We start from the raw sequence: 6,000 nt of genomic DNA, 5'->3' as shown, positions 1-6,000 counted from the left end.
GCTAGTGTGGGCAGATGCCCCATGTCACCCCATGGACACAGGGGGATGGACCTGTCATCTCCTCGTGCAGCCATCACCACCCCATGGAGGCAGGGGGACAGACCCATCATGTCCCTGTGGAGGCAGGGATGGACCCATCATCTTCCCAAGAGGATCCAGCAACTCTCCATGGATCCATCATCACCCTGGGGAGACCGGGATGGATCCACCATCTCCATGTGGAGACAGGGATGGATCCATCATCACCCTGGGGAGGCAGGGATGGACCCATCATCTTCCCAAGGATCCAGCAACTCTCCACGGATCCATCATCACCCTGGGGAGACAGGGATGGATCCATTGTCTTCCCAAGGACCCAGGAACTTTCCATGGATCCATCATCACCCTGAGGAGGCAGGGATGGATCCATCATCCCCTGCATAGAGACAGAGGCTGGATCCATCATCCCTCCGTGGAGGCAGGGACCAAGCCCATCCCTGACAAGGGACACATGTCCCCATTGCTGCAGGCTTTGCTCCCCAAGGACACCAGTGGCTTCCCAGTCCTGTCCAGCTGGGCTGACCTCTCCAGCAGCCCCCAGCCCTGTGGATGGTTCTCACTTCAGGCAATGCACTGAGGATCCACACAGAAACATTGGGGCATGGATGGGAAAATGGCGGGGGAGGAGGCATGGGGGAAAGCAGCAGGAGGAACAGCCATGGAATGGTTAAAAGGATGGTGTTAAACCCTCATTCATCCCTGTTCCAGTGGGGATGGAGGCCAGGATGTCACACCCTTGTGTAATAAACCGCCCATCAGCTCCCACCACACCTCTGGCTGCTCTTGTTTCCCCTGGCAGCACCAATGTGGGGCTGTGGATCCATCCTGGGCCATGGCTGCTGCTGCTGCTGGGTGGGCTTGCTGGTGTTGCCAGCCCCTGTGCCAGACCCTGGGTTGTGTGCTAAGTTTTTCCAGGTCCCTGGAAAGACACTGGTGGTGTTTGCACCTCCTGAACTCATTTCAACCCTCTCCCAGCTTTTGGGTTTGACTCAATTGAGTAATTTTCTCAACGTTTTTTTATTTCCTTGCTCGATGTGAGATGCTGAGGTCAAGTACACACAGCTTGAGGGGGGACAGTTTTCCACAATCCAAATCTGAGCTAAAACCTCCACTCTGACTGTTTAAACTTTGATTGTGTTGATAAGAAACTCTTGGCCACATTTCCCTTTCACCCAAAAGTGGATTTTGAGCTCTCCTGTGCATCTCCACTGCTCTGGCAGCAGGAAGGGAGCCAGGAGCTGGCTGGGGACAGCACAGGGAGAGAGGCTTTCCTGGATTAGCTTCCAGCTCTTTCTTTTCTAAACACCCTGTGAGCAAGAGAGGGTGGGATGAGGGAAGATGGGAAAAGAGATGAGGGACAGAAGGGATGCGAGGATGACCTTAGGGTTTGGAGGGATGGAGGAGGAGGAGGTCACATCTCATCACCCTGGCCCCACAGCCACCCCTGGAGCAGCCCCCGCCTCCCCCAGGCTCCTGGGGCAGGGGCTGGGGCACTCCCCACCCTTGGCGGGCTCCGAGAGGCCGGAGAATCCAAAACAACACGGCCGAGGCCCGCAACGTCATGGCTCAGCCCTTGGAGCAGCGCCCTTGGCAGGAGCTGTGCTGTGGGCTGAGTGCTCCAGGCACATCCAGGGACACCAGGGCAGTGCCCAAGGTCACACGTGCTGCATCTGCTGCCTGCAAAGGCATGCAATCCCTTCCAGCTGGGAGGAGCCGCTGCATTCCCAGCTCTGCTTTGAGTTTCACACTCAGGGCCTCTCTGCTGCCTGCAGATGTTGCACTGTGGTCCCCAAGACTTGGAGGGATTGCTGATCTCAGTCCCCTCTCCCTGAGCTGCAGCTCCTTGCTCTGGCTGGGATGGCTGAGTGTGGATGCTGTGGGATGCCCATGGCTGGGATGGAGCAGGGATGGCACCCACAATGGACAGACCCAGGTGGCAAACACTGGCGGGGAGGCCTGGAACAGCAGAGCTTGCTTTGCCTTTTGCTCCAGAAATGTGTCATCTTTTGGACAGATGAGCAAGTCTGAGCTTGCCCACTTCACACAGCTCTGGAAAAGCCTTTTTCCTGTCCCCGAGCTCCCTGTGTGTGTCTGGAGAATGCTCCAGAACAGAGCTGACCCTGCTGCTGCTCTTGAGTTTCCACAAGGGACTGGGCAGTGAGGATCCCCCAAAAGTGCAGAACCCCAAGGAACAGCTTCATCTCCATTGGTGTCCATGGGCAATGCACCCAAACCTGGCACCTCCATCCCAAGGCAACTCCCTGGCAGTGACAGTGTCTGACCTGGATGTGATGGCCAGCAGCAAAGGATTATGGTGGCAGCATCCACCTCCAACACATCGTAGCCCCAGAATTTCTCTTCCTCTTCCCAAAACCCTCAAGTGCCTCATGGTGAGGCCTGTCTGGGTGTGGCAGCTGGGGACAGTAGCCCAACTGCCTCAGAACAGGGAGCTGGGCTCCTGTTCCACACACACTCCAACAGCAGCCACATGCACAGCTTATCCCTTCCCAAATTTGGTTGCTCTCCCCGCTCCGTTCACAGCTCGGGACAGGCGCCAGTGTGTATCCCATCAGCGAGGGATGGTTTCAATTTTCTCCTTGGAGGACTTCTGGGCTCTGCAGGAGGGTGAATGAACCCACATGGAAGCCTCTGGCAGCTTTAGCCAGCTCCCAGAGTGATCCATCCCTGTTATCTGCAGGGATTGCTGGGCAAGGCTTTGTTTTCCATGCATGGTTTCCATCAGCCCGCTCCGCTGCTGCTGTCTTGGATAAGGGCTCAGATAAGACACCCAAGCCTTGATCCAGCAAGTGTTCCTCACTAGTTCCAGTGAGGCAATGTCCTTGTGCACCAGCTCTTTCCTTCAGCCATCCCACGGGGAACTTGGATGGGATGGGCATCACCCTGTTTCCTTTTGGACATCAGCTCCCTCTGCAAGGTTGGTATCTCCACCTGTGTCCTTTGGGAGACAAAGGGCTGGATGGCTCCAGGAGCTGCCCAAAACCAGACTCTGGTGTCTGCTGGGGTGGGAGGGGGGGGGGAAAAAAGTGGGGCTGATGGGATCCATCTGGAAGGAAGCGGGATTATCCCTGTAAACACCTCTTACGCACTCGGCGCCTGCACTGGTGTCATTGTGGCTTTTCAGGACTAAACAAACCCCATCCTTCCAAATCCTCAGAGGTCACAGTGTCACAGCCACAGATGTTTGAATTCCTGACTTTGGGACGTGCTTGTTAACACCAGGGGCTGCACTGGGGGTGAGGGGATCTGCCTCCCAGCAGCCTCCTGCTCCCACATGGGAAGGAGCAGCTCCCTGGAAAGGAAAGCCTCTGAGCACAGGGAAGGGCCGTGCTGGCCACTCCCTCCTCGCAGGGCCATCGGTGCCCAGCGCTGCCCCTTCCCTTCCTGCTCACCTCCCAGGTCAGCAGGAGGAAAGGGGAGGAGAGAGCTGGCTGCTGGCCAGGAGCAGGGAGAGGTGGCAGGCAGTGGGTATCAGCCATCGCACACCTCCGCCCTGCCCCTGGGGGCTGCTCCACCAGCCCCTGCAATGCAGGGACCAGGGATGGGATGGAGACTCCTGGCTGGGAATCACAGTCAGGATTCCAGCAAAAAATCATTGCTTCACCTTCTTTCCCAGCTGGAGGTTGCCCCTCCAAATCCAGCAAACTTCTCTTGGCACCAGTCCCTTCTCCCTTCTTCCTCCACTGCCCAGCCCTGGAGCAGAAAGGCTCAGAGGGAGATAAACATGTGAAAAAACAAGATTTTTCTTTGCAAAAAAAACCCAAGCTTGCTTTCAGAGAGGTTTTCCCTGGAAAAATGGCTGTTTGGGAACATTTTCACCCACTTCCCAGAGTTGGGAGCAGCCTTTGGTGTGACTGAGGCCATTGGGAGCAAAGCCCTCCTCCAAAGACCCCCATACTATGGGTTGAATCTCCTTGGAGCAGCCCCAAAACTTCACCATCCAGCCTGGGATGGGGCATGTGTTTCTCAGTGCAGCCAGCCCAGGCTGTGGAGAGACAGAAAACACAGACAAGGCTGCAGGGCATGGTGGATCTGAGCCCTGTATTCCCTCCCATCATCAACCTGCTATGGAATCCTCATCCCATCTGCTCCTTGCCCTCCCCTGGGATGGGAGGGATCCAGCCAGAGGGTGGGAACACAGCTGATGGAGGTCATGACATCTAACAGCCAGCCTGTGGTGAGGCCCTGAAAGAACACACACAGCTTTGGAGGTGCTGAAAACCATTCCTTTCAGGAATAAACCAGGACCCCATTTCAGCCAGGCCTTCCCAAAGCAGCAGGGACTTCTAGGAGTGCATTCCAAGGACAAGTGTTTTCCTAGAAGACTTGAACAAGATGCCTTCATCTGAACCCTCACAGTCCTCACTGTTCCAAGGATTTAGGTTAAAAGAAGCCCAGGAAATTTGTGTTTATTTGTTCCAATTTGGGAATGGTGTTGCTTAGAAAGGACTGGAAATTCAAGCTGAGCATTACAGAATTCCCAGCCTGGAGGTTCAGTCAGGATCCTTGTTTGGTGCCAGAACAAGATATGAACATCTAAAACTCATGGCAAGCATTTCTATGGGTAAAGGAGTCCATGTGTGCCATAACTTGCTCCCATCAGCTCCATGTCACAGGAGAAGGGGACAGAGGACACCCAGCACCCTCTGCACCCCCAGTCCTTGGAGGACAAATATTCCATGTGCTAAAACAAGCACAGTGAGTGGGCCAGGACCAAAACCACTGGGAATGTTTGAACAAGCGCTGCTGAGGCTGCTGGGCAACAGCATGGAACCCTGGAAGCTTTGTCTGGAGGTGGGAAAGGCATTGGAAGCTGGCTCTGAACACACCCCATAGCATGGGAGGAAGGGTGGAAGGAAGCAAGTGGTTTTGGTTGGAATTTGGGGCTTTTTTTTTTCCTGTCTTTCTCCCTGCTGGTGTGCAAGCTGGGGCTCTGCAGCCATTGTTGTGTTCTCCAAAGAGTCTGTCCCCACAATGCAATAAAAACAAACCACAGGAAGGAAAGGAATTAGCAGGGAAAGGAAAAGCAGCAGTGGGAACAAGAACTCAGGCCCAAAATAAACCTGCATGCTGCTGCTGGGGGTGCAGGTAGGAGAGGTTACACAGTGGAGCTTAGGGGTAAAATCCTGGCTTTTTGGATTTATTGCTGCAGGTGAACAGGGTTGCAAGGGGCTGGAATAACAGGAAACGGTCCCAGGAACAGGGATATGGGAAGGAACTTCTTTGAAATTTGAGGTTTCCTAGAAACTTGAGCTAAGGGGGAGCAGAGGCAGCACCTGGAAAAGACTGGGCATTGTGGGCAGAGGAAGCAGCCTCAGCTGGGGTTACCACTTTATCCTTATGGATTCTGAGGAGAAGCAGGAGTTTGGCATTTGGGGTTGGTCTCAGCTGCTCTCCAGGCAAATGTACACAAGATCCAACAGGAAATCTTCCCGGGGCTGCTGCTTCCCCTGCGTCACTGTCCTGGAGCTGCAGGGAGGGTGGGACTTGCTGGAGCAAGGGCAGCATGGACACAGGGGCTGTGCCCACCTTGAGCTGCTTCCTGCTCCCAGGGAATAAACTGAAAACAAAACCACCCCGAGGCTGCATCTGCTGCTCCTCAGCAAACACCTCCCTGCAGGCAAACCAGAGCCCATCCACTTCCCAAAGACTGAATGGGATAGGGAGAAGGTGGAAGATTCACAGCCCCAAGATTCCTGAAGGAATTGGAAGGAGTGTGGAGCCAGGTGACATTGGGCTCTTCTCCCAGGGAACAAGCAACAGGACAAGAGGAAATGGCTCCAGACTGTTCCAGGGAAGGTTTAGATTGGATGACAGAAAATTCCTTGCCTAAAAGGGTGGTCAAGCATTGGCACAGCTGCCCAGGGCAGTGGTGGAGTGCCCATCCCTGAGAGGTTTCACAGATGTGTGGATGTGGCACCTGGGGACATGGGTTAAAGGTGG

Source organism: Melospiza georgiana, chromosome 10 (assembly GCF_028018845.1).
Source record: "Melospiza georgiana isolate bMelGeo1 chromosome 10, bMelGeo1.pri, whole genome shotgun sequence".
Taxonomy (NCBI): domain Eukaryota; kingdom Metazoa; phylum Chordata; class Aves; order Passeriformes; family Passerellidae; genus Melospiza; species Melospiza georgiana.
This window is presented reverse-complemented; position numbering follows the sequence as displayed.